Source organism: Bidens hawaiensis, unplaced genomic scaffold (assembly GCF_021521415.1).
Source record: "Bidens hawaiensis isolate Kalapana, Puna unplaced genomic scaffold, B.hawaiensis_p1.1 tig00023789_1, whole genome shotgun sequence".
Taxonomy (NCBI): Eukaryota; Viridiplantae; Streptophyta; class Magnoliopsida; order Asterales; family Asteraceae; genus Bidens; species Bidens hawaiensis.
Genome location: NW_027493733.1, coordinates 321,008 through 348,560, shown reverse-complemented (window position 1 = coordinate 348,560; position 27,553 = coordinate 321,008). Strand labels below are relative to the sequence as shown.

General features: G+C 39.9%; 1 non-coding gene and 3 pseudogenes across 3 annotated transcripts; 1 reads left to right on the top strand and 3 right to left on the bottom strand.

Annotated features, from left to right (window-relative positions):
• Positions 1-8,368: 8,368 nt before the first annotated feature.
• LOC143567996 (glutathione synthetase, chloroplastic-like) lies at positions 8,369-12,293 on the top strand (annotated as a pseudogene). Its single transcript, XR_013141505.1, has 12 exons — positions 8,369-8,746; positions 8,818-8,987; positions 9,127-9,202; positions 9,441-9,571; positions 9,679-9,798; positions 9,883-9,963; positions 10,283-10,363; positions 10,451-10,520; positions 10,615-10,736; positions 11,515-11,654; positions 11,736-11,928; positions 12,010-12,293. The product of XR_013141505.1 is annotated as a glutathione synthetase, chloroplastic-like (transcript).
• On the bottom strand, positions 12,261-18,977 carry LOC143567995 (amidase 1-like; annotated as a pseudogene). The gene is made up of 9 exons (XR_013141504.1): positions 18,777-18,977; positions 18,555-18,707; positions 13,993-14,117; positions 13,760-13,885; positions 13,501-13,683; positions 13,261-13,408; positions 13,017-13,185; positions 12,731-12,865; positions 12,261-12,527 (listed from the first exon to the last, which is right to left on the bottom strand). The product of XR_013141504.1 is annotated as an amidase 1-like (transcript).
• A 7,680-nt stretch (positions 18,978-26,657) lies between these two features.
• Positions 26,658-26,795, bottom strand: LOC143568002 (small nucleolar RNA SNORD14; annotated as a pseudogene).
• A 334-nt stretch (positions 26,796-27,129) lies between these two features.
• LOC143568001 (small nucleolar RNA SNORD14) lies at positions 27,130-27,260 on the bottom strand. Its single transcript, XR_013141507.1, has one exon. It is a non-coding gene; the product is annotated as a small nucleolar RNA SNORD14 (small nucleolar RNA).
• Between the last annotated feature and the right edge of the window lie 293 nt (positions 27,261-27,553).

The window sequence follows — 27,553 nt, the reverse complement described above, 5'->3', positions numbered from 1 at the left end:
GGGATGCCATCATGACGGCGGCAAAGCGCTTTGCCGAGACGGAAAAGCAACTGGGAAGAGATCTTCCCCAGAGTACACACCTCTACACGCAGAGGACCAGAGAGAACAATGTCCGGATCGCCCGGCAGAACAAAAAGAGGAGGCTAGGTATTTGGCAGTCAAGGGTAAACTTTGACACCTCATCCAGCTCTCGCCCTCTTGTTGGCGGAAGGGACAACACACACCCTTCAAACCGAAAACACCGGTGGACGCCACTCACGAAGAGCGTCACGGAGATATTTGCCACGGAAAAATTGCCATGGCCTAAAGCCCCAATGATCCGGCAGAAACCTAATGCGGATCAAAGCAAATCCTGTGATTTCCACGGGACAAAGGGTCATGGTACTGAAGAGTGCACATCCTTGAAGGATATTATTGAGACATTTGTCAAGGACGGAAGGCTTGCACATCTTGTGGCATCGATCAGGAAGGGAGGAAGGAATGACAACCGGTACAGAGGTAACGGACGAAAGCCCGTCGATATCAGCATCAACATGGTTCATGGCAAGGTCAGAGGAAGAAAAAGACGGCTGGCAGAACCATGCGCGTGGAAAGAAGCTGAGGTGCGCTTCCCGCGAGTGCCAGGAGGCCCCAGCAAAGAAGGCCCCATCGTCATCAGAAGCCAGCTGGGGCACTACATCACTTCACGCACTCTTGCTGACAACGGCGCTTCGTCGACAGTGATGTACAGACAGTTCTTTGATAAGCTGGATGATGAAGACAAAGAACGCTTGGAAACGGTCTACGCTTCAATGGAAGGGTTTGACGGAAGTACAGAAACACCCCTGGGTATCCTATCTTTCCCCGTTACTCTTACTGATGGGAATCATTCACGCACAGAAGACGTGGATTTTGTCGTAATGAAAAAGCCACATCATACGTACGACATCCTATTCGGAAGAGACGGGATGGCAAGATTCAACGCCGTGGTATCTTCAGTCCATGGCATGATGGGATGGCCAACAGCTGAGGGTGTAGCAATGATCTCTGGCATTCCCCAGGTATGCATTGCATCTGTTTCATCTAAACCCAAACCGAAAAAGGCTAAACCAACCATCACTGAACCAGAAAAATGGGCCTTCAATGGCAAATACCCCGACCAGGCCGTTACCATTGGACCAACAATCGTTGATCCCACCCGCACCTTACTCAAACGCTTACTGCAGAAAAACGCTGACATCTTTGCGTGGGCACCAGCTGACATGACTGGTGTACCCCGAAGTAAGGCGGAGCATAAGCTCAAATGCGATCCGGCTGTTACGCCAATCGTACAAAAGCGCAGAGTAATGGGGCCTGAACAAACTAACGCGTGTAGAACCCAAGTCAAGGAACTCCTTGACGCAGGCATCGTACGCGTTAGTAGATATCAAACATGGGTTGCAAATCCCGTAATGGTACCGAAGAATGACAAACAATGGCGCATGTGCATAGATTTCAAAGATTTGAACAAAGCATGCCCCAAAGATTGTTATCCGTTACCAGAAATTGATCTCAAAGTGGATTCGTTGGCACCATTCCGCCTTAAATGCTTCTTGGATGCGTATAAGGGGTACCACCAAATCCACATGGCCATTGATGACCAGGACAAAACCGCATTTCGGACGCCCGATGGTACATTTTGTTATAAAATGATGCCATTCGGACTTAAGAATGCAGGGTCCACGTACCAACGACTAATGGACAAAGAGTTTCATGCCCAAATCGGGAGAAACTTGGAAGTCTATATGGATGATTTGGTCATCAAAAGCCTCGAGCCTGAGGCGATGTTGAAAGACATTGAAGAAACTTTCAACACGCTCCGAAAGATAAACATGAAGCTCAACCCGAGCAAGTGTTCATTTGGGATGGAAGAAGGGAAGTTCTTGGGAGTCATTGTTACTAAAGATGGCTTTAGAGCGAACCCTGAAAAGGTCGAAGCCATTGTTAAAATGGAATCACCTACCACCATCAAACAGGCTCAGACACTGAATGGACGACTAGTCGCACTTAATCGCTTCTTGGCAAACCATGCAGATAAGTCGTTTCCTTTCGTGTCAACATTGAGAAACTGCTTGAAGAAAACGCACTTCCGCTGGACACCAGAAGCGGAAGCAGCTTTTCAGGAGATTCGGTCACGCCTGATCGAACTCCCAACACTTACAGCACCACAAGCGGGAGAGGAGTTAATCCTATACCTTTCCGCAACAGATAGAGCAACCGGGGCAGTCCTGCTAGTAGAATGAAAAGGCATCCAGATGCCAATCTATTATGTTAGCCGTGTACTAACAGACGTAGAAACCCGGTACTCTACCCTCGAAAAATTAGTCTTAGCACTTATACATGCTTCACGCAGGTTAAGACGATATTTCCAGGGCCACCCAATCACCATTCTCACCAACTTCAAACTCTCAAACGTCCTAGGCAAACCCGAATTATCGGGACGTCTAGCCAAATGGGCAATTGAATTGGGAGAATATGCAATTAAGTACAAGCCAAGACCAGCCATAAAAGGCCAGGTCCTGGCCGATTTTATTGCAGAAGTCCCCGCTTCGCGGGAGAAAGAGTGCCAGGAGGAGGCTCAACCCTCCCCAGCACAGGACATCAATGATGTCTGGCGACTCTATACAGATGGAGCAGCCAGTAACGAGGGTTCAGGCGCAGGGTTAAAATTAACCGACCCAGCGGGCCAAGAATATACTTACGCTATTCGGCTGGACTTTCCAAGTACGAATAACGAAGCCGAATATGAAGCATTCTTGGCCGGTTTGAGAATTGCGCGTAAGATGGGAGTGAAAAACTTGGAAGCCCATGTGGATTCCATGCTGGTGGCCAACCAAATAAATGGAACATACACGGCTGTGAACGACACCATGGCCCTATACCTCGCCCAGGCAAAAACCCTTATGCGTGATTTTAGTGATTGTAAAGTCATACATGTCAAGCGCAGCGAAAACAAATCTGCGGATGCGTTAAGCAAGCTTGCATCACTAGCCTTCACCCACCTGGGAAAGGACATCCGCATTGAACTCCTCGAAGCGCCATCAGTCCCGCACAAGGAAATTTGTGTCATCCAAACCAGTACAGAAACGTGGATGACACCAATAATAAATTACCTTGCAGCAGGAATACTACCAGAGTAAAAAACACAGGCAAGAAAACTACGCTGTAAAGCACTGAATTATCAACTCGTCAAATACATCCTTTACAGACGTAACTTTCTTGGCCCACTCTTGAGATGCGTGGACAACCAAGATGCCAACTACCTCCTAAGGGAAGTACACGAAGGCATCTGTGGGGTACACGCAGGTCCCCGCGCTGTTGTAGTCAAGCTAAACAACGCGGGATACTTTTGGCCAGGGATGCATACGGATGCACTGGCATACATCAGAAAATGCAGGTCTTGCCAGCTTTACGCACCTAACACGCATCGCCCGAAAAACGAACTGGTTCCAGTCACTTCTTCGTGGCCATTTCAGAAGTGGGCCATCGATGTGACAGGCCCATTTCCTACAGCAGCAGGAAATGTTCAGTTCCTAGTGGTAGCCATCGACTACTTCACCAAATGGATAGAAGCAAAACCTTTAGCCCAAACAACCGCAAAGCATATCAAAAAATTTATTTGGGAATTTATAATTTGTCGTTTTGGACTTCCACAGAATTTGGTGAGCGATAACGGCACCAACTTTGCTGACAAAAAGCTACAACAATGGCTAAAAGAACTTCAAATCACCCACACCTTTACCTCAGTGGCACACCCGCAAGGAAATGGTGAGGTGGAAAGAGCAAATAAAAGCATCGTCGAAGGCATAAAGAAAAGACTCTTGAAACACAGATCCGGCTGGGTGGACGAGCTTCCGCACGTCCTTTGGGCAAACAGAACGTTGAAGAAGGCCAGTACGGGAGAAACCCCGTTCAGCCTCACTTATGGCACTGAAGCCATGGTCCCGGTCGAAATTGGTCTACCCTCACCAAGGGTCTTGAGTCAGCCAGAAGACAATGATGCGGAAAGACGGTTGGATCTTATGCTAACCGAGGAACGCAGAGACTTAGCCGCAGTGCGTGAAGAGAACTACAAACGACAAATGCAAAAGTACTACAACACGCGGGTAAAACTCTGCAACTTCAAGGAAGGAGACTACATACTGCGTAACAACGAGGCTTCGAACCAAGAACGCCCAGGAAAGTTGGCCCCGATCTGGGAAGGGCCATACGTTATCAAACAGGTTCTGGGAAAGGGCGCATACCGGCTCGAAAGGCTCGATGGCACTCCCATCCCAAGAACATGGAATGGAGCTCAATTACGCAAATGTTATATGTAGATCAATTCCAAAACTTGTAAAGAAAAGGCCAAGAGCCACTTCTAATGGAAATGATTCTCCTTTCATAATGTGTTTACCTTTATCCTTATGAACTCCCCACTGGTGCCGGTATTTACCGCATAAATGAGGAGAAGTAAGTCATTGCGTGTGGAAGGCGGCAAAACCCGCATAAACACAACGTTAAAAATAAGGGAAACCTACACGCAGGTATGATGTAAGTAAAGTTTAGCCATCTTTGTAAGTGCAAGTGACGGTCTTATCCGCACAATCACAAATAAGGAAGCAAAACTTCAAACTATCATCTACCACGATCAAAGGTTATCCTAAAAAAAAAAAAAAAATAAAAAAAAAAAAAAAAATAAAATACTTAGAAATAAGGATAAGGAAAACCTACACGCAGGTCAGGTATGGGTAAAGTTTAGCCATCCTACCAAGTGCAAGTGACGGTTCAACCCGCACAATCACGAAAGAGGAAGCAAAACTTTAACCCACTATCAACCACGTTCAAAGGTTAACTTATCCTAAATACTTAGAAATTTCGAGGAAAAATGAGGAAAACCTACACGCAGGTCAGATGACGGTTAAAATTTAGCCATCCTACCAAGTGCAAGTGACGGTTCTACCCGCACAATCACGAAGGAGGAAGCGAAACTTTAACCCATCATCAACCACGTTCAACAGGTTAACTTATTCTAAAAAACTTGGAAAATTGCTAACTTAAACTAAGTCATGAGCTTATAAAGCAAGGAATCCAAAGGAAATAACAATCTTATCCGCAAAAAGATTTATATTTCAATGATATATTACAAGAATGGCCGGGTTACTACCCGCCTGAAAGAGTAAATCTATACAAGTCTATCTTAGCAATGGAAAGGGATCTTCAGGATCAAGCTTCAGGGCCGCTTCCACTTGGACCCGCTCCGTCAGAAGAACGGGGTGGTTCGAGGAACGCTTTAAGGACAGCTAACCCATCATCAGCATCACGAGAGGACATTTTTGCAGAAAGAAGAGTGATTTCGGGAAAATGCTTGCCTGAAAAAGGGGAGTATTTGCCGGAAATCACTAAGAAGAAGAAGAAGAGTGAAAAGTGTGAATTGCAAATAACCCTCTCCCCCTTTATATAGTAATCGCAATTAATGCGGTGAATTTAATGCGGAGGAGAGAGAAATCAAAGGTGCAATGAAACTATGACACGTGGCAAAAAGCAAGCTGGCAACAGCTGTTGAAAGGACGTGTGCCAGTAATTTCGCGGCCACGCGCCCGAAAAATCATGCCCACGCGCCTGAAAAAGCGACTGGAATGACCATGTTCTGTCACGTCACCATAACTTCCTGCACGTCCTGACACAGTCAGAAGAAACCGTCACACGACGTTTCAGATGTTTGGACTGTTCTTATCCTCACCAACCTTTCGAATTTCAAAATTCAAAATTCAAAAAGATTCAAAGGTAAGCGGGAAAATACCCCTTACCTTGGCAACCAAGTAACCATAAGACGGATGCGGGTACAGTGTTAAGGCAAAACCTTCCACATACCTAGCACCCGCAGGGAATTGAAGCCAAGAATACCCCGGCAACAAGGTAACTATAAGACGGGTGCGGATACAGTGTTAAAGCAAAACCCTTCACGTACCTAGCACCCGCAGGGAATTGACGCCAGGAGTACCTTGAAAGTAAAGTAACCGTAAGACGAGCGCGGGTACAGTGTTAAGGCAAAACCCTTCACATACCTAGCGCCCGGCAGGGAATTGAAACCAGGAAGGATCTTCTGGGCAATGCTTGTGGAAACGGAAATAACATCCCCGCATAGCGGGAACGTCGAGAAATACATTGTTTGAGGCTCCAGGATGGAATTGGTGGTTTAAACATAATTGATCACTATGTTCAAAACCACTAAAACCTCAAGGAGAATCCACACAAGTGAGACTCAACGCTCCTGACTTGCGAGAAGGTTACATACCTACCCGCATCATACCCAAAGATCAAGCAAAAAAATCGGGAATTTTTGCAAGTGACATTAGGAAACCCGCGGGAAGAATCCCCACGGAGAACCTTAAAACTAGAAACCCTTTTCAAAACCCCTTGCTTAAAGTCCAAAAGTTCACCTCACTTTATTAAACATTCAGGAGAAGAACATTGGACTGGGGGGACTTGAAGAGGTAGGTCCCAGCAGAGACCAGTTGGTCCCGCAAGACTCACTTTGAACAGGGACGTCTGCGCAAAGGCCATCTGCTCCCGCAGGACCCACCATGCTCATAGGATCTTACGCGCAGTACACAAGCTGAACACGTAGGGAAAGCCTCCCAATGGTGAAGTACCCCGCCTGTTCCCGCAGTTGCGGATACAAGCCATCAGGGAAGGCTACCCGCAGACAGCAGGGCTACACGCACAAGACACTAGCTACTTCAGTAGTCACATGAAGGAATGAGCAAGGCGGGAACAATCCCGCCTAAATGAGCCAGTCTGATTCTGAAAGATCTTTTGTACCATACCTACCAAGGTATGGATAGGACAGACAATCTGACCAGAACAGCCCATGAGCCAATCACAGGGTGACAGCTCATCGACAACAGGGCGAGGAGGAGCACCCTCTAGTACTGTTTGTCACTATTAGCCGCTGCCTACTCACCAACCCTTACTGAGGAGCATGCGCGGCCGACAGTTGGTGGAATAGTGTTACTGTTGGCCGTAACCTATTCACCAACCAGCATGGCCTGCGTACAATCCACAGTAAGTGGGACGTGCATAATCTACAGTTGGTGGAATAGTGCAGCCGACTTTGTTACTGTTGGCCGTAACCTACCCACCAACCAGTATGGCCTGTGCATAGTCCACTGTTGGTTGAACAGGAATACTATTCAGCCGGCTGTACCTTCTTGGAAACCTACCTTCGGCTATAAATACTCCAATATCTTGGAATGGTAAGATCATCTGCTATCCAGTTATCTAGCAATCTCTTAATATACACTTATATTCAGAGCAACCTAGTCTGATTCTCACGCCGGAGGGTGGTCACAAGGAGGAACTCCCCCCTTCTCAGTGACGAGCTTACGGTGTTTGTTTTGCAGGTCTCCTGAAGAACAGCCTTCTCAACTAGACCTCATCCGTGGGAAACATTACTTAACCCCCAGATTATCTATAATCTGTACCGGGTCACTTAGTGTTTCTTCAGGTTTGTTCGGTTTTGGATGCATTTTTTCAGCTTTTGCTAATCGAGCCAAAACTTTTTGGAAAAAATACTTGACCCAAGATATTGAAATTATGTATGATATTTTTTTCTTTAAACTAATAATTAATAGAATATTGAATATTTAGACTTCAAATATTAAATACTACATTTACAATCAAAATTCAAAATAAAAAACAATTACTATTAGTTATTAATCATATACAGAAACCAAATACACTTGTTATTAACGATATGTTAAAACTTAAAAGCAAACAAATAGGCATCGATAGATTTTGTTTTAATGATCAAGGTTAAGATATTATGGCTATTTCAATTCTTAACAAAATAGATTTGGTTATTTCGGTTCGGTTTTTCCAGTTCTTAACAAAATACAAAAGTGAACAAAACCAGTATTTCGGATTATGTTAAAGTTTAAAACCGAATCGCCGATTTCTAATTCGGGCCAGAAATAGCGGGCCCATGCTCCACGCGATGCAAATATGGAAAAATTACCATGGTACCTTGACGGTTTCTTAGATCATTTAAGTGATGATGTTGATGAGGATGACAATGATGTTAATAAAAAAGTTGAAAATAATGTTTCTTCATGTATCGGTACGGTACGGTACCGAGTCGTGAAGAGTAATATGTGTTACTAAGCAAGTAGTTTACAAAACCACTTAAAACATGTCACGTGGACATAAACCAACGAGACGGCACGTTTAATACTCGTTTAGTCGTCACGAATAAAGAAGATACATACCTCAAAATCTATGCTCATGGCCGCTGCATAAATGTTTTTATCATAACGTGTAGATTTTAAATGTTCGGAAGGACGAGTAATTTACAAAATAACTTAGGCGAATTTTGACAATAATTATGGACAGAATTGGCATGAAAGTTATGTATAATGATTCCATCTTTAATGACGGCTAACTCACCACCAATCACCAATGCTTTGACTCAAAAGTCAAAATGGGTGCTTCATCTTCTTCACTCTCACTTTCCTTTACTTTACCCAATCACCATTCATCCACTCTCAATCTCAATCACCCCAAACCCACATCAAATCTCATCACCAATCACAAATCTTTACCTCCCAAATCCAGTATTCACGCAATCAAACACAACCCCATGTCAAATCCTCACACAATCGACTCACAACTGCTTCAAAAACTGGTTCTTGATGCTCTTGTTTGGACCTCTCTTCATGGGCTTGTTGTAGGAGACAGAAATATTGAGGTGGGTTTTTGGTTTCTTGATTTTTGATGGCTTAAAGTTTGGATTTTTATTGGTCTTGATTGGTTTTGCAGAGGTCTGGATTGGTTCCTGGAGTGGGAATGGTTCATGCCCCTATTGCTTTGTTGCCTAATTCGTTTCCTGAGGCTCAGTGGAATCAAGCTTGTGAATTGGCACCCGTTTTTAACGAGTTGGTTGATCGGGTTAGCTTGGATGGCAAGTTTTTACAGGATACACTTTCGAGGTAGTCCGGTCGATATATGATTATTTCAGTATTAGTTATTGATTGATCAGCATTAAAGAGGACATTTTTTTATACAGAGTTTGTTGAATTTTTATAAAGAACATGTTTTTATGCTCTCTTTTTTAATCTTGTATTACAGAACGAAGAAAGTTGACGCCTTTACCTCGAGACTGTTAGATATACATTCCCGGATGCTACAGATAGGCAAGAAAGAGGTATCTTGATAGAGTATTTAATCCTCTAAGTGTCATAATCTCATTAATCTGTTATTTTTTTCATATTTTATTAATAAGTGTTCTTGTTAATTAAAAAAACATGTCCTTTTCTACATGTGCATGAACTATTAGACATTAAAGTAGGTATATTATGTTTTTATATATTGGTTAATGAAAACATTTGTAATATAATATGGCATCTTATTGAGTTTACTAAACTTTTTGAAATCTTTCTTAGGATATCCGCTTGGGATTACATCGCTCGGATTATATGCTTGATGAGAATACAAATTTACTTCTCCAGATAGAACTGAACACAATTTCATATTCATTTTCTGGATTAAGTTGTCTTGTCAGTGACCTTCACAGGTGACATACATACATATTCCATATTTTATTTATATTATATGTTGTTATGGGATTGCTTCAAATGTTCAGTTTTTTATGATTAATTTTTATATTTCTTCTTGTAAGAGCTTACTTTCTCATTACAAGAAACCCCTCGGGCTTGATTCACAAAAGGTTCCAATAAACACGTCAGCAAGTAAGTTTGCTGAGGTGTTGGCAAAGGCATGGACCGAGTATAACAATCCAAGGTTTAAATTTTTTTCCATGCCAATGATTTTATTTATTTTGAATGTAATGTGTTGTCAAAAAGACTTAATGATTTTGTCCTACAGTGCAGTAGTTTTGGTTGTGGTTCAACCTGGAGAAAGGAACATGTATGACCAACATTGGCTTACTGCAACCCTCAAGGAAAGATATCCTTTTTTGCACAACTGATATACTAGATAACAAGGGTAGTTCGGTCTTTTCATAAAAAGTTAACAGAAAATTTTTATGAAGTTAGTGGGCTGGAATTAATTGAGCCGAAACTGAAACCACAATGACTAAAAAAGTCAAATTAGAAATATTTGACTAAAATGGTTATTTTGACCAAACCACAGGGACTAAGACCTTAGTTTACTCTAAATATATAATTTTAATTTAATCAACTTGCAAAACGCATATCCAAACACATATTAATTTGTAGGATTAAGCTTTTGTTTGTTGGTAATGTATTCCTTAACTCATCAACACATATAATGTTACAAGTATCCGGAAGACACTGGCTGAAATCGATGCACAAGGAAAGATTCTTTCAGATGGAACTCTTCAAGTGTACGTATTATTATTATTATTATTATTATTATTATTATCGTAATAAAATTTCTAACTGAATGGCAGCTGAATGTTGAAATATTTCAGGGATGGTGAAACCGTTGCAGTCATATATTTTAGAGCTGGATACGCACCCATCGATTATCCTTCTGAATCAGTCAGTAGAAATCTTGAAAGTTTTCTTTAAAATATTTTTTTAGTATGCTTTGATAAAATTTACAAGAGAAAACAAATGTTCATGTGTGCTGTAGGAATGTGAAGCTAGGATATTGATGGAGGAGTCATCAGCTATTAAATGCCCTTCAATATCTTATCATTTAACTGGCACCAAGAAGGTTCAACAAGAGCTTGCAAAACCGAAAGTGCTTGAGAGGTAATGAAATTTTTTTTCACTTGAACATGTATAAGAATACATAAATGGACCAAATAGAGGTGTGCATGGGTTGGTTTTTTGCTAAACCGAACCAAGTCCGAAAATTCGGTTTTTGAGTTTTGAAGACCGTTTTGTTTTGGTTTTTCAGCTTTACCATTTGTGCTTAAAAGTTTGGGGCCGGAAAAAAGTTGGCTCAAAATAATGAATTTGGGTCTGAATATTTTTTTCTTCAATTAATGATTAATTGATTGTTATAACTTATACATTTGAGCTAAATTATTTGCGTTATACTATTTATTAAATTCTTATATTTTACTTGCGATTTGAAAGAAAAAAAAATGAAAATCCATAAATTCGGATTATACTATTAAATTTTTATATTTTACTTGCGATTTGAAAGAAAAAAAATGAAAATCCATAAATTCGGTTTCTTTTTTTTTCTCTCATTTTAATCACATGCAAAATCGTAACTAAATTTAAAGTTCAGCTTTTGAGAAAACATAAAATCAAATCGTTAGTTTTTGTTTCGGTTTGGTTATTTTGGTTTTTTTTGGTTGCGGATCGGTTATTTCGGGTTTTATGCACACTAGCAGAGGTCTCGGATTCAAATCTAGTATTCATTGTTGCCCACCTTAAGTCACTTGAAGCAAAAGTTGCGTTTTACCTGTTGCCACCGGTTAGTTAAGTATTGTTGGGTCCCGTGAGTTCTCACGGTTACCAGAAAGGTGAACGGGTATTTTGGAAATTGGTTATTTATTAGTTCTTATCGAGGGAGCAGGTTTCTTGAAAACAAAGAACACATTGCCAAACTTAGAAAATGCTTTGCTGGATTATGGAGTTTGGATGATGAAGATGCTGTCAAGAATGCTATTCAGCAGCCAGAGGAGTACGTCATGAAGCCACAACGAGAAGGCGGAGGTCAAAAAAATTATAATATTTATTTTCAAACCTGAAACAACGTTCGTGTATATTAATATATATTATCTTGTTTCAACTCAGGTAACAATATTTACTGAGAAGATGTTAAGGAAACACTTTTAAGATTGCAGAAAGAAGGGTCTGAAGAAGAAGCGGCTTATATTCTAATGCAAAGAATATTCCCAACTGTTTTCCCGACAGTTCTTGTTCGTGACGGTATTTGTTATAAAGAACATGCAGTATCCGAACTCGGGATATTCAGTGCTTATTTAAGGTATATTGTACCTTCTGCAACATTATTTGGTTTGTTATTTATTTGGTGTGACGTAATCTGTGCATATAAATTGATGTGCAGAAACAAGGAGACGGTAATTAGTAACGAGCAATGTGGTTATTTGATGCGCACCAAAGTTTCTTTATCAAATGAAGGAGGGGTTGCTGCTGGTTTTGCAGTTTTAGATAGTTTATATTTAACTTAATTTGTGATCAATGATCATTTTCCCAATAAGTTTCTGGCTCGATTGAGAGCCAATTGGTTTCTGTCAGATACCGAAAGTTGCAGCATGTGTAATGAACTTGTATTTTATTATTACGGAAACATTTGTAATAATAAAGTAATAATTTATGGATATAAGGGCTTCTATTTGAATTCTTGAATATTGAAACAAGCTTTAATAACTGTCTTTCAATAAAATAAAAACAAAGAGTAGATATATGAGTCTAATGACTCAGTTTCTCAGCAATTTCCACTTGTTCTTTCAAAGTGGGATAAAGGGTCTCAACAAGATTTAGTAGGAATCCATCAGAACCATGTTTTGCCATCAAAGAAACCGACACGGGTAGACCGTTGTATTTCCCTAGTGGAATCGACACCTGTGGATCAAAACCAAGGTTAATATATATACCAATACAAATAGTGAAATAAGTAAAGGTGACAAACTGGGCAGATCAGGTTGACCTGAAATACCTATTGCCCAAAAATTGTAGTTTTTTTAGGAATATTTAGTTGAAAGTTTTATATTTAAAGACTTTCAACCAATTTGTCACAACTAGAAGGATGTTGAGGAGGTTCTGACCTGGCAAAATCCAGATACTCCAGCTATTGATAACAAGCTGAATGCCCGCGCACGAAACGTTTCCAATGAAGTCGTCTCCGTTTGCAACTTAGGTGGAGGTCCAGGAACAGTTGGGATCACAATTACACCATTTTCCTAAACACACAGTAGAAATTTTCTTGGCTTAATGTAGGTGCATATATTTTAACGTGTGTACTTGTACTATGTTCTAACTTCGGACCAACTTTAGCTAATTGAAAAGTTATATGTTGGAAAACCAAATAAAAAAATAACACGAGTTAATTACCCCTAAGAGAGCCCCGAGGGCTTCTCGTAGTTGTGCCTTAACAGACTCACACGCATCAACATGTTCTCTGGATGTGTTGATTGCATCAAGTATCCTTTCTGCTAAACCGGGACCAAAGTTAGGCTTCACCGTGCTCACCCACTCACCATGGTTCTTCTTGAATTCAAACCTGTACGGTTTGGCAAATTGGCATTATAGTTAATTAGAAACTAAAATAGAAAAGAAATAAATTCAAAAGGCACACCTTTGAAGCAACCGCATGGCAGCAGAGAGAGCCGTCAAAGATTTTATACTGAATTCTTCACTTTTAGTATCATTCTCCATGAATTGCTTCAAACTAGGAACTTTGCTTTCAACATAGTCTCCAAGATTAACAGGCTGTAAAATTTGACCTGCATTAAAAGTTACTTTCATATTACATGTTAGCTTTCCAAATGAATGATCCTAAAATGTAAAAGAACATAGACAACTTGAAAAATATTACTTCCAAATAACTTCTCTATAGATGCAGCAATGATGTTGGTTACTCGAGTGGTTGGGATACTCGAAAGCTTAAAACAATCTTCCGCAATTAAAACTTGACTAGGTTGTGCTAGTTTTTGATCTGGCAACTATAATAATATCTTCCCAACACGATTAAGAGTCACGGGATCCCTAGAAAACCACCCTGCATATATATATTATGCATGATTTTAACTTTTAAGGTTATTAGCATGCTTCAAATTGTAACAATCACAACTTACCAACAGTATCAAAACTTTGTGCCATGGGAATAACTCCTTCGGTTGAAACAACTCCGTGTGACGGACGGAGCCCGAAAATTCCACAATATGATGCAGGAACTCTTACACTTCCTCCGGTGTCGGTTCCTGTACATACAGAACTATTAAAACTGCTGAATGACTCAGTTTCTGGAAACATCTAGACGGCTTAAAAATTAAAATCACAGTTCAACGGTGCATCAAATGTAACTCACCTAAAGAGAAGTCAACAAGGTCAGCACCAACTGCAACAGCAGACCCACTTGATGATCCTCCAGGGACCCGGTCTGCTGCACAGGGGTTAACCGGTGTCCCGTAGTGTATATTTTCTCCATTTATGCTGTGCATAAAGCATTATATCAGTGTAAAACCACTGTTTTAGTTTTTTCAAATTATGTAAATGGAATCTGTATACAAACCCCCAAAAGTGTGCATCAGCTAGTCTGTCACATCATACGGGTTGTATGACCTTTTTTCCAGATCATACGAGCCGTATGATGTCATACAGACCATGTGATGATAGGGTGTATAAAAGGTCATATAGCGTGTATGGCTTTGTTAGTGGTTACATCACAAATCATACAAGTCGTATGACCTTTTTATTTTACCTTACCATACGACCTGTTTGACCATTTTCGCCCTACCATACGACCTGCATGTAGGCCTGTAAACGGACCGAAATACCGAATAAACATGGGCAGAGCATGTTTATGTTTGTTTATTTAGCTTTAATCGAACAAACAATCGAGCACGAGCAGTTATACGAATAGCATTTTCTTGTTCATATCCGTTTGTTAAGGAAATATGTGTGTTCATGAATGTTCATTCGTTAATAGTATTAATAAACGGTTCACGAACAAAATATAATTTAAACATAGATGAATTCACATGACTTGGCTAAAACCAATTAAAAGCAAATGTGGACAGCAATCTGTTGGGCCTAATTAATGGACCCAAAAGGTTTTAATGAATATATTAGCGAACATAAATTAATGAACTTAAATAGACGTAAACTAACGAACATAAATGAACGGACATGAACATTGTAGGGGTATGGTACTAAACCCGGTTTTACAACCCTAAATTTATTATGTTTGGCTTATTTTATTATATGGACGAATACAATGTTATTGGGCTGAGGGGGTTTTGTGGAGGTAACCCTAACTGGGCTAGGCCCATTAGGGTACCATGATGGTGGCCATGAGGCTCTCTATATAAAGAGGTCTCCACCTCCTTGTTAGGGGGTCATGCTCAATAAGAGCCACCACCCTATTTTTGTGTCTGTAAACAAGAGATCCTGAGGATTTCTTAGCAGTCACCTCCACACCCCCGAAAAGCCATTGCAGGCCTCAAACAATCGAAGAAGAAGATCAAGTCGTGGTTCGTTTCATCTCGAAAATCCGTGGGAACATCGTCATGGATCAGGTCAGATTCATTTCATGTTTCGACATTGGCGCCATCCGTGGGACGGCAACGAACTACCCTTCGATTTTCGTCTCGGCTGTCAGATCTCTCCCAGGAAAAACCCAGATCTGGAAGTTTACAGAAAAAGGCTTCAAGGCTTGTTCTATTAAAGCTCAAAAAGATCCATAAATCTAAAAGAGGCTTCCAGATCTGTGCAAAAAAGAAACTACCTGATTCGGATGATCAAGCCTCCGGATCTGTGATGGTTTTAAATTCTCTCCGCTACGAGCTTCAGATCTATCTAGATCTGATTTACAGATCTAGATCTAGATTACAGACCTGGATTTTAGGTTTAAAATTACAGATCTAACTCTCAAATTGTAGATCCAAAAATTACCAGACTTCCGCTGCCATGCACGCGCGCTCGCGGATTCTCACTCCGCAGCCATGCATGTGCCACCGCGGGAACCACCATGTGGGTTTTGCGCAGAAGACTGCCACCACGCATGCTCGCCAGCGGGTCACCATTCCGCCGACATGCGTGAGCGCCCGTGGAAACCACCGCGGGAACCACCATGTGAGTTCGAAAGACAACTCAATGCTTTTGGTTTTACGTAAAAGTCTCCAAAGCCATGCAGGTGCGCGCAACCCTCTACCATGCGTGTGCGCAACTCTCCGCCATGCACGCGCGCTCGCGAGTCACCACTCCGTCGCCGTGCATGCGCACATAAGCGCCAAACTTAAAAGGTTGGGAATCCTCATAAACCCATAAGGCCAAGCGCCAAACTTAAAGGTTGGGAATCCTCATAAACCCATAAGGCCAAGCGCCAAACTTAAAAGGTTGGGAATCCTCATAAACCCATAAGGCCAAGCGCCAGACTAAAAGGTTGGGAATCCTCATAAACCCATAAGGCCAAGCGCCAAACTTAAAAGGTTGGGAATCCTCATAAACCCATAAGGCCAAGCGCCAGACTTAAAGGTTGGGAGTCCTCATAAACCCATAAGGCCACGCGCCAAACTTAAAGGTTGGGAATCCTCATAAGCCCATAAGGCCAAGCGCCAAACTTAAAGGTTGGGAGTCCTCATAAACCCATAAGGCCACGCGCCAAACTTAAAGGTTGGGAATCCTCATAAGCCCATAAGGCCAAGCGCCAAACTTAAAGGTTGGGAATCCTCATAAACCCATAAGGCCACGCGCCAAACTTAAAGGCTGGGAATCCTCATAAACCCATAAGGCCACGCGCCAAACTTAAAGGTTGGGAATCCTCATAAACCCATAAGGCCACGCGCCAAACTTAAAGGTTGGGAATCCTCATAAGCCCATAAGGCCACGCGCCAAACTTAAAGGTTGGGAATCCTCATAAACCCATACGGCTTCGCGCCGAATACAAGACTGAACGCGGCTCCGCTCCGCTCAACACGCCGTCATAATTAAACCTATTAACACAGGCCACGTCATATGCGCCCCACCCGCGGGTCAACCATTCCGCCATTCTACATGCGCACCGCCATGATGCTTGAGCGCAGTCGCATATCACATGCTCACGCACCACATATGCTCACGCATCACATATGCTCACGCATATTACATATGCTTACGCATCACATGCTCACGCATATCACATCAGCGCATGCAACATCTGCGCGTGGCGCATGACACAAAGTCTGTGCGCACGCGCATGCAACATCTGCGCGTGGCGCATGACACAAAGCCAAAGCCTATGCGCAAGCGCATGAAACATCTGCGCATGACACAAAGCCAAAACCTATGCGTAAGCGACACAACAAATGAGAATAGTCTAATCCCAAATCAGGATAAGGACAACTTTATTTTAGCAGCAATGAACTAGGGGACTATCGTGGTATACCACCACTACATTATCGCGATGGAAGACATCCGAATCTTAGGGCGGGAGCCTATCAATATCCCAAACGGCCACGCGCTAATTTGATATGTTTTTGCAGGTTCGGCTACGAGTCGCACAAGCACATATGACATTATTATCATCTGGCCGATTGCGCCTCCATTATTATTTTGAAAACAAGCTGGGATAGTCATCCTGCGTAGAAGAGGCCCTTGTGGGCCAGTTATTATCGTCATATTATAGCTCATAAGCCGCAACGTGCGCAAGCTTCATTATTTTTATAGCTGGTAAGTCGCCTCGCGCGCAGGCTTCATTATTCTTATAACTCATAAGCTACCCCGCGCGCAAACTATTAAGCATCATTATCGAGATGCGCGCTCTATCTTCTATCAGGCCTCGCGCCACTATCGTAAGTCGACATTGCGCGCAAGCTTCATTATTTTATAGCTCGTAAGTCGCCTCGCGCGCAAGCTTCATTATTTTATAGCTCGTAAGTCGCCTCGCGCGCAAGCTTCGTTATTTTTATAGCTCGTAAGTCGCCTCGCGCGCAAGCTTCATTATTCTTATAGCTCGTAAGCTACCTCGCGCGCAAACTATTAAGCATCATTATCGAGATGCGCGCTCTATCTTTTATCAGGCCTCGCGCCACTATTGTTATGATTCGTGCTATATCTTATTCATGCCAGTGCACCATCATTATCATAAAGATCACAACACGTCACCATCATGGAGAAAACCTCCCAAAACTCAAAGACCATAAAGACAAGGCCAAAGAAAAGGGAAAAAACCGCCTCATGTCCTAACACACCTTATAAAGTCCAGCGCTCCACCTAAACGCTTGCACGCCTAGGAGCAACACTGGACTTGGGGGGCTTGTAGGGGTATGGTACTAAACCCGGTTTTACAACCCTAAATTTATTATGTTTGGCTTATTTTATTATATGGACTAATACAATGTTATTGGGCTGAGGGGGTTTTGTGGAGGTAACCCTAACTGGGCTAGGCCCATTAGGGTACCATGATGGTGGCCATGAGGCTCTCTATATAAGGAGGTCTCCACCTCCTTGTTAGGGGGTCATGCTCAATAAGAGCCACCACCCTATTTTTGTGTCTGTAAACAAGAGATCCTGAGGATTTCTTAGCAGTCACCTCCACACCCCCGAAAAGCCATTGCAGGTCTCAAGCAATCGAAGAAGAAGATCAAGTCGTGGTTCGTTTCATCTCGAAAATCCGTGGGAACATCGTCATGGATCAGGTCAGATTCATTTCATGTTTCGACAAACATAAATGTACCAACAAGACATCTGTTGATGTTCGTTCATTTAACTAGATGAAGAAAAAACTTTTGTCCATGTTTGTTTGTTTACTTACTAAATAAACAAACTTTATACCAAACGGTTCACTGAACGCTCGCTTTGTTGACAGGCCTACCCATATGAGTATATATTCAGGCCATATGACACGGTGTCTGGATAGCACATAAGTGGTGTATGCATAGGGAAGCTGACCTGTAAGCCATTTAATCCATGACAGTTCTGCCGAGACACGTGGCGCCTGCGTTGAAGACGGCTGAAACAGCTGGAGCAGTGGAAGTAGCAGCGGAATGAGTCTTCAACCAATCTGGATTCCCGAATCCAGAGACATAACCTTCCATGTCAAATCTGCAACACATGATATATATGTTTAAAAAACAATCATAATTAATTCAAAGAAATGTAGTCGAAACTCACATGTCTTTGACGGCAAAAGTAAGACGATTCAACGGAAGATCTGCAGCTGCAGAAGATGAAGGTGGTTTGAGGATGAATTTGTCCATGAAAGCTCCATAATCAGTGTTCCCTATCATCGACATCGTCTGGAGAATTTGAATTAGAAGTTGAAGAAGATAAAACAGAGCTGGAATTTGGGGTTCCAGTGAACTCAAGGATAATATTAATTGATGAAATATTGTACTTGTATGTATGTATGTATGTATGTAGGTCCAAAATACAATACTATTAATTAATATTTTACAGTTATTATTCTACTGATCATATGTTGACAAACAAAGTTACGTCATCAATTTCCAATAATATCACATCGTCTTCGAGTCAAAAGTCAAGACTGTTTTTGAGGCAAATAAATCTATTTTTCTGTGCAAGCTGCTTCAGCATTTGGTTGTTGGCTTGCTACATCAGTCACTGGTAACGGTAACTCTTTCATAAACATGTCTCTAAGGCGGTTATCTCGCCCTTTACTTGTAGTAATGTGCAGGTTTCAAAGACTTCGTCACAAGGCGTACAAAATAATCCAACTGGTCATACTTAATTGCGGAGTGTCACATCATGTTGTAAGTGACCAAAATGCTTTGTCATGAACGCTCCGAGAATTGAAAAAAAAAATTTGGGCCGAACGCGAAAAATATTTTGGGCCTAGCGGGTAGTCGGGCCTATGGCCGTCGACTACCCTGCCATAGGCCATGGCCAGCCGGCCCTGCATGAACAGGATGGTGGTAAGTAAGAGCTCGCAATCATGATGGTACGTCAGTTACCAAGTTACCATAATTCGTATGGGGTCCCTCATTATCCATCCACAAACCACGCCACCAATATCAAAACATGTTCTTTGTGTTCCCACAATTCTTGAAATATTATTTCGAGCTCCTGTTTATGTCGGGATAATAAATTTCAAATCAACTTTTTTTATTTTTCTTTTGTCATCAAGGATCGAAGTTCCAAACTTTCCTTTTTTTAATGGGACGTCAAGCAACGGGACAAACCCGGCTCTGAGAATGGTTAAATTTTTTTAGACTTTAATAAAAAGGGGTATTTTATTGGATTTAAGCAAATTAATTTTTAAATGAGCCTTAATTTTTTGGGCCTTATGATTTGATTATGTAAAAAACTTTTTTATAAAAATAAGAATAAAATGTCTTAACTAAGGTTAGAACCCACAACATTTTAGTTGAAAATCATACCCTTTGCCACTAAACAAAATTAATATATACATGTTAATTTTCATAAATATATATATATATATATATATATATATATATATATATATATATATATATATATATATATAATTCGGGCCTATCGGGGTGTCGGGCCGGAGTTCGTCGACCACCGGTCCTCCCTTAGAGCCGGCCTGCAACGAGACATATGAAATTCGCTCATCAACCCCCCCCCCCCCCCAACTTTTTCATTGCAAAGGTCAAGCCTAAGCATTGTCACCATTGTTTAGGTCACCCAAACAATGAAATGAAATTGTGCAATTTTCATCTTCTTTTATTTCTTGCGTTTCAATGTCAAATAATAATTGTAACTTTTGTCATATACACAAGAGCTAAGCATCGGAGTATTGGCATAGAATCCATTAAAACATGTACAAAGAGAGATTGTTTATAAGGTTTGTTAGGAGGCCACTTAATTAATATTGGAAAAGGAAGTAATTTCATAGTTTTTTCTGATCATAAAATCAATGTGAGTGATTATATTTCTTAGTTATGAAATATCACCATGTTAAAAGACGGGTTGCATTTGTTAATGGTCTTCAGTTTGGGTTGACGATGTGACATTCGTCAAATTTGGGTCTCGCTTTTATATTCGTTTTATATTCATTTTATAACATGTCGATTTTCGTGTTTTATGTTAATGAATTATACTTCGTATTTGAGGTTAAACTTGTAAATCCGAACCGGTATTATAACTCTAGCATGTGCGAGGTCTGTCAAAAGTCCGTTAGTTTTAGTTTAGACCATGTGTAGTCATAAAGCTCCACTACCAGGGGTTATGCGTCATGTGGCGCCCAGTCAAAGTTATGGTTTTGTACAAAAACAGGCTGTAGTCATAACTCTCCACATCCAGGGGTTATGCGTCACGTGGCGCCCAGTCACTTTTACACTTTTTGTTTTTTTTTTATTTTTAATAAGAATAATCAAATAACAATAATATTTTATTAAATAAATATTACAAGAAAATAAAAAAAAAAACCATTCGTCGTTGTCGTCGTCATCTTCGCCCTCTTCGTCGTCGTCCTCGTCCTCCTCATCGTCCTCATCGTCGTCGTTGTCTTCATCATCGTCTTCATTGTTGCCCTCGTTTTGATCATCGTTTTCACCAGGCAGAGGCCTATACATTCAAAGATGTTGGACCAAATCCTCCTTTAGTGCGTTATGTATCTCTCTTGACCGCACGGAATCCGAGTTTTCGAGTCGTTGCTCTATACTTGCCGGAGTCCGTGGTGGATCCGGGTCCAGTATGAAAGTTGGACATATTGCTCTTCCCTCGTCCTCGATGATCATGTTATGCATTATGATACACGCATACATAGCACATCTCATTCTTTCTAAAGACCACAGACGACAAGGATTTTTAACATAATGCCATCGTTGTTGAAGAACACCAAAACACCTCTCGATATCCTTTCTCGCAGACTCTTGCACTTTCTTAAAATACTGTCTTTTTTTATCCATCGGGTCTCTGAATGTTTTAACAATTATTGCGAACTCTGGATATATTCCATCAGCCAGATAGTACCCATGATCGTAGAAGTTATCGTTAGCCCAAAACGAAGCGACGGGAACGGTCCCAGATATGTAACTCTCCATCACAGGAGACTGCTCTGAGACGGTTATGTCATTGTTGGAACCGGGAACACCAAAGAATGCCGACCAAATCCAAAGGTCGTATGAAGCGATCGCTTGAAGGCTGACCGTTGGTCCCTTTTGGTCACCTCGTGTGAATTGACCTCGCCATGCAGTTGGACAATTAGCCCATTCCCAATGCATGCAATCTACACTTCCTATCATGCCGGGGAAACCATGCACCTTTGTATGTGCCTCGTAAAGACGTTGTAGATCGTTAACGTTGGGCTCTCTCAGATAATGTGGTCCATATAGTTTAAATATTCCTATATTTTACAAAATTTTTATAAAATAAATGATCACAGTAAACAAGTGATAAACTATTTAAAAAAAAAACAAAACGTACCGTATCAAAAATACTCCAAGGTGTCCCGAGTTGTTTTTTAGGCCATCTTTAAATACTCGTCGTTGATGTCGGTCGTGTTTCCGTAGGCGAGCACGCGCACGGCTGATGTAACTTTCTGAATAGCCGTGAATCCTAGCGTCCCTCGAGCGTCAGGCTTTTGCTTAAAGTAATCAAACTCATGCTCCAAATCATTGGTGATGCGCATAAATAAATATTTAGACATCCGAAAACGACGCCTATAGGTCTTCGGGTTCTTGTATCTCGGCGTGTCGCCGAAGTAATCCGCCATCAACCGGTTGTTGGCTTCGGCACGATCTCGTTCGATATATGCTCTTGTTGAAACGGGGGTGGAGAGCTAATCGCACCCGTAACGGAACTCATATACTGTGTCGCGAGCATAATCGCACTCGTAACCGCCTGTTCCTCCTCCACGTCCTCGGCTTGTTGGTCGGGCCCGAAAAACTGTTTATATATAGATGGAGGATCCATATATAGTGAATTTGTTGTAAAGGAATTTTTATAGAGTTGAAAGAGAATTTTTATAAATTTGATGAGGTTTGATTGGGGATGAAATGGTTTAATATATAGGAAATATTTTTTTTTTAATTCTCCAACAGTCAAAAAAGCAACGGTCAAATTTTGATTAATGTGCCATTCTCAGCGTTTTGTATACAACACACACAAAATGGAAATCAACATAACGCAGGGGGGGTGTACTCCCCGCGTTTTGCTTCATAACGTTGGTGGCAAAGCCACCACTACGGGTGGTCTTATAAGTTTGGTTAAATAAACCTTAGGGGACTAAAGTGTGATTTTTCCTTAAAACTATTCAAGAATTGATTTACTTACAACTAAATATCAAACATTTATAACTTGAGGGGCTAAAGTTAAATATTTATAAACAATCATATATAAACCAACAAACCCTAACCCTACCTTATTATCTCTTTCAGCCGTCACCCACCTCCAGCCGATTTCCGGCCGCCTCCGCCGCCTCCGGCCACGAACACCGGCGAGTCCCGACGCATCACCATTAAACCACCACCATCCACTACATCACCACCATATCAGCCACCTCCTCAACCCGACACCACCACCCCTCGTTTTTCCGGCAGCCCGTAGCCCCCTCCCCCTCGCTGCTCGTTTTCCGGTGACCGGAAAACCGGCCACCGGTGTACCATTGTCTCTCTCATCTCTCTCTTCGGACTCTCTCTCTCTCTCTCACGGACCCTCTGTATCTCTCTAACTCTCTCTCGGCTCTCTATCTCTCTCTCACTCTCCCTCTCGGTCTCTTTCTATCTCTCTTCTCTCTCTCTCTCTGTTTTGTTTCCGTCTTCGGCTCGGTTCCTTTCTCGGTATAGAGCCACGACTCGTTAACATATAAAAGGTAAATAATTTGGGATTTGGTATTGTTAATTTTCATATATCGATTTGTCGGAATTAGATAGCTAATAATTGGTTTGGTAGTATCGGTTATGTTTTTTGGTCAAATACTTTGAAACGAATCGGGTTTGCGTTGTTGGTATGAATTGGGTAAAAGATGAACACCCGGGAAATGGATATAATAAGTTCTTGAGTTTAATTATTTTGGTTCTGTTTGGTTGGTACGTTTATTAAATTAGAGGTCTCAGATTCAGGTCATCCTAGATCGGTTTTTGGTATTGTTTCTTGTTATACTTAATAAATTTATTATTACTATTAGTATTAACATAAATACATAAAGATTATTATTATTATCATTATTATTATTAACTAAATTATATTATTATTATCATTATTATTATTATTATTATTAACTAGATTGTCATTGTTTTAATTATTATTATTATTGACAAAATAATTATTAGTATTATCATTATTATTATTAACAAGATTATTAATATTATTATTATTACTATTATCTTTTAACAAAACTATTATTATTATCATTATTATTATAAATATTAAAGTTGTTATTAATATTATTAAAGATCATATTATTATTATCTTCATATTATTATTATTAATTATTAGCAAAAATATCATTATAGTTATATTATAAATTCGTTTAGAAATCAAACCGACATCGAGTATAACATCATTATTTACTATCAATATTATTAATTATTATTATTATTTTTATCAACAACATTTTAATTAATACTAAGATCTTTATTCTTTAACTATTATTATTAGTATTATTAATAATAGTTACGTTTATTATTTTTACGTCATATCTTACATGTCTATATATATATATGAAACATTTCTTTTTAAAATTATCATTATCATTATTATCATCATCATAAATAATATTATTATAAGCTTCATTATAAATTTATTTTTATAAAAACCGAACTCTTGATTTAAACTCGTCTTGTTTCTTTTAATATTGGTTTAGCTATTTAAAAGCCCAATAAAATAATATTTTATTATTAATTATGTACGAGTCCCTAATCATTAACAAACTAACCGGTAACTCGATTAACAACCGAACCGTCTCGTCCAATGTTTCAAATGTAGTTTCAACTAAAGTTCAAGTTCATTAATATGTTTTATTTATCCGTTTTCAATTAGCTTTCAAATAGGATTCGTTCGTTTCGTTTACAAGCTTCCTTTTATGTCAATCACTTATTAGTTTCTCAATTCATCAATCGAGGTGAGTACTTTCATACCCCTTTTTCCATCTTTCGTTTTGGGGTGACATTTCATACTTATCGAACTAAATGTTTTATTTACTTGAATCTTAAACCCACAAACGTGATTGTATACCTTACTTGAATAATTGCTCGATTTGGTGTTCTATGCTTATTTGTCTATGTGTTTATCGCTTTTGGATGGTGGAACTATAAATCCTAGACTACTTGGCATCCCCTTGTAACAAGGTTTCGTTAACGTAATGCAATTAACGATATTCTATTAAATCCTAGTTTACTTGGCAACCTTTTGTAGCTAGGTGGCGCTAACGTAATTCTATTAGCGATTGTCAATTTATCCAAGTTGTTGCTTTTATTTATTGTTTTGTATACAAGTTTTGTGGCTTTTATAACTATATACTTATATGTTCAAACTTATGAATTGCTCATCAACCTTTGTGTTGACAAACTTTATTTTATGAAATGTTACAGGTTTGACTTTTGTTGACTCGAGTGCTTGACGGAAAACGTTACCAAGACTATTAGGGTATTAGTAAAACGAACAATATGAATGTTATTTGTTTATATGAGCGAGATGTATTGTTATTGATTTGTTGAAATAAAATGAGTTGAATAAATATTGTCACTTTAAATAGTGTCTTGTGTGTTTGTCCAATCACGTTGCACCCCGGCATGTTCCGCCGCCTTTGGTCGGGGTGTTACAAACGAGGTCCACGAGGATATGATATTATGATCGAGTTGATATGACCACTAAAACTAGTTTTATAAATCAAAAGAGTTTTGTAAGTGGGAACTGTAGTTCATAGAATAAATCAAGGATGTTATGATCATTTATAAAAGTTTGTAAAAGATAACATCTTGTACAACATAGAAATATAAAATGGGAGAATCTTCCATAAGATTTCAGCATACACACATTTGTATAAAATTCACAATTTGGGCACATGACATCACCATCGTAAAAATGTTTGAATGTATATACTTCCCAAAGAAATGGTTCATGGAGATGTTTTCTAATGTGCTAGTTCTCAGTTAAATGATTGAGAAAAATGCTTGGAAAACTTAAACAAATGGAGAGTTCTATAACACTTTTCAAGTTGTCTTCTCACACTATTTAAGCAACCTTCTCTCCGTATTTTAGTTTAACTCTTACACAATTCAAACCTCCTGTATTTTAAAGTCATATCTTAGAAATTATAAAAATAATCTTGATATATGTAGCTATCGTCTAATATGATAATATTCAAAAAAAATGTTGGTGCGTATTGTTCTTTTTAACACTTGAGCATATACGCATGAGATTTAGATTGTTGATATTTCATATTTGCCACATTTATTTTTGGAATGACCAATTAAGTAACGACGGCTACTGCATACACGGCCTCAATTGGCTAAAGGTAGCCTGAGCCGGCCACGAGTCCGGACGGACGGAGCCCCTAGCGGTCTACCTATTGAGGGATTCCCCGGATAAAACCCGACCCTCTCGCCCGCCAAACAGCACGACAGCGAGGAGCTGGTAAAACCGAGTGAGATCGGTACTCGAACCCTGGCAAGTCAGTGTCATCCCTCATATCTCTCATATAAATTGATGATAGTGAGATTTGAACCCCTAACTCTCACTAGTAAAATGTGCCCACTTTTAACGTTATTTTCATAAAATTAGTAAATAACGTCAAAATTAGTGCAATTTCACTTACCCACCCGAGGGTTCACACATAAAATGTGTTGAAAAATTTGTTAACGCATTTGTGAGTAATGACCCTTATCAAATTTACTAATTGTAGGTTTCGGTGACCATTATTTAAATGCTAGTCATAGATTCCTTCACTACGAAAGTTACATAGAACAATTTTTAAAACTACAGTTATTTCACACAGATTCCTACAGTAAGAAAGTTATATGAATATTTTTAGAAGCTATAGTTTATGACATGGTATGCATACTTAGTGAAATGCCCCTAAATTTCATATTATAAAATCATATGAATTAATATTAAGAATAATTGAACTTCAGACATCCAAGGAAGGTAGGAATAAAGGCAGCATAAGCTCTCAAGCCTGGCGAAGGCGAAAGCGAAAGCTCAATCAGGCGGCCACTGCGAATGTGAATGAGAAACAAGCCTTCAAAGATATCATCATCGATTATAGTATATATGTACCAATTGACAATATACAATGTAAAAATACCCACCCCCTAAATTTCATATTATAAAATCATATGAATTAATATTAAGAATAATTGAACTTCAGACATCCAAGGAAGGTAGGAATAAAGGCAGCATTAGCTCTCAAGCCTGGCGAAGGCGAAAGCGAAAGCTCAATCAGGCGGCCACTGCGAATGTGAATGAGAAACAAGCCTTCAAAGATATCATCATCGATTATAGTATATATGTACCAATTGACAATATACAATGTAAAAATACCCACCCCCGAAATTTCATATTATAAAATCATATGAATTAATATTAAGAATAATTGAACTTCAGACATCCAAGGAAGGTAGGAATAAAGGCAGCATTAGCTCTCAAGCCTGGCGAAGGTGAAAGCTCAATCAGGCGGCCACTGCGAATGTGAATGAGAAACAAGCCTTAAAGATATCATCATCGATTATAGTATATATGTACCTATTTACAAAGAAATAACAATATACAATGTAAAAATAAAATAAATATAAAGAAAGAAAGCTGCTTGTAGACAAAAGAAAGAATTGTTTGTTGGGTGGTTAGATTAGGATTTGGAGGATGTGAGGTATGAAGTTTAAAATTTTAAAATTGTTCTAATTAGTTTCTTCTATTATTTGAAAAAAATATTTTAATTAAGCCACTTATATTTCATGTTTTATTAAATTACATGTTTTAACATATTGTTTAGTCTTTTTCTTTTATGTTTCACATGAGAAATC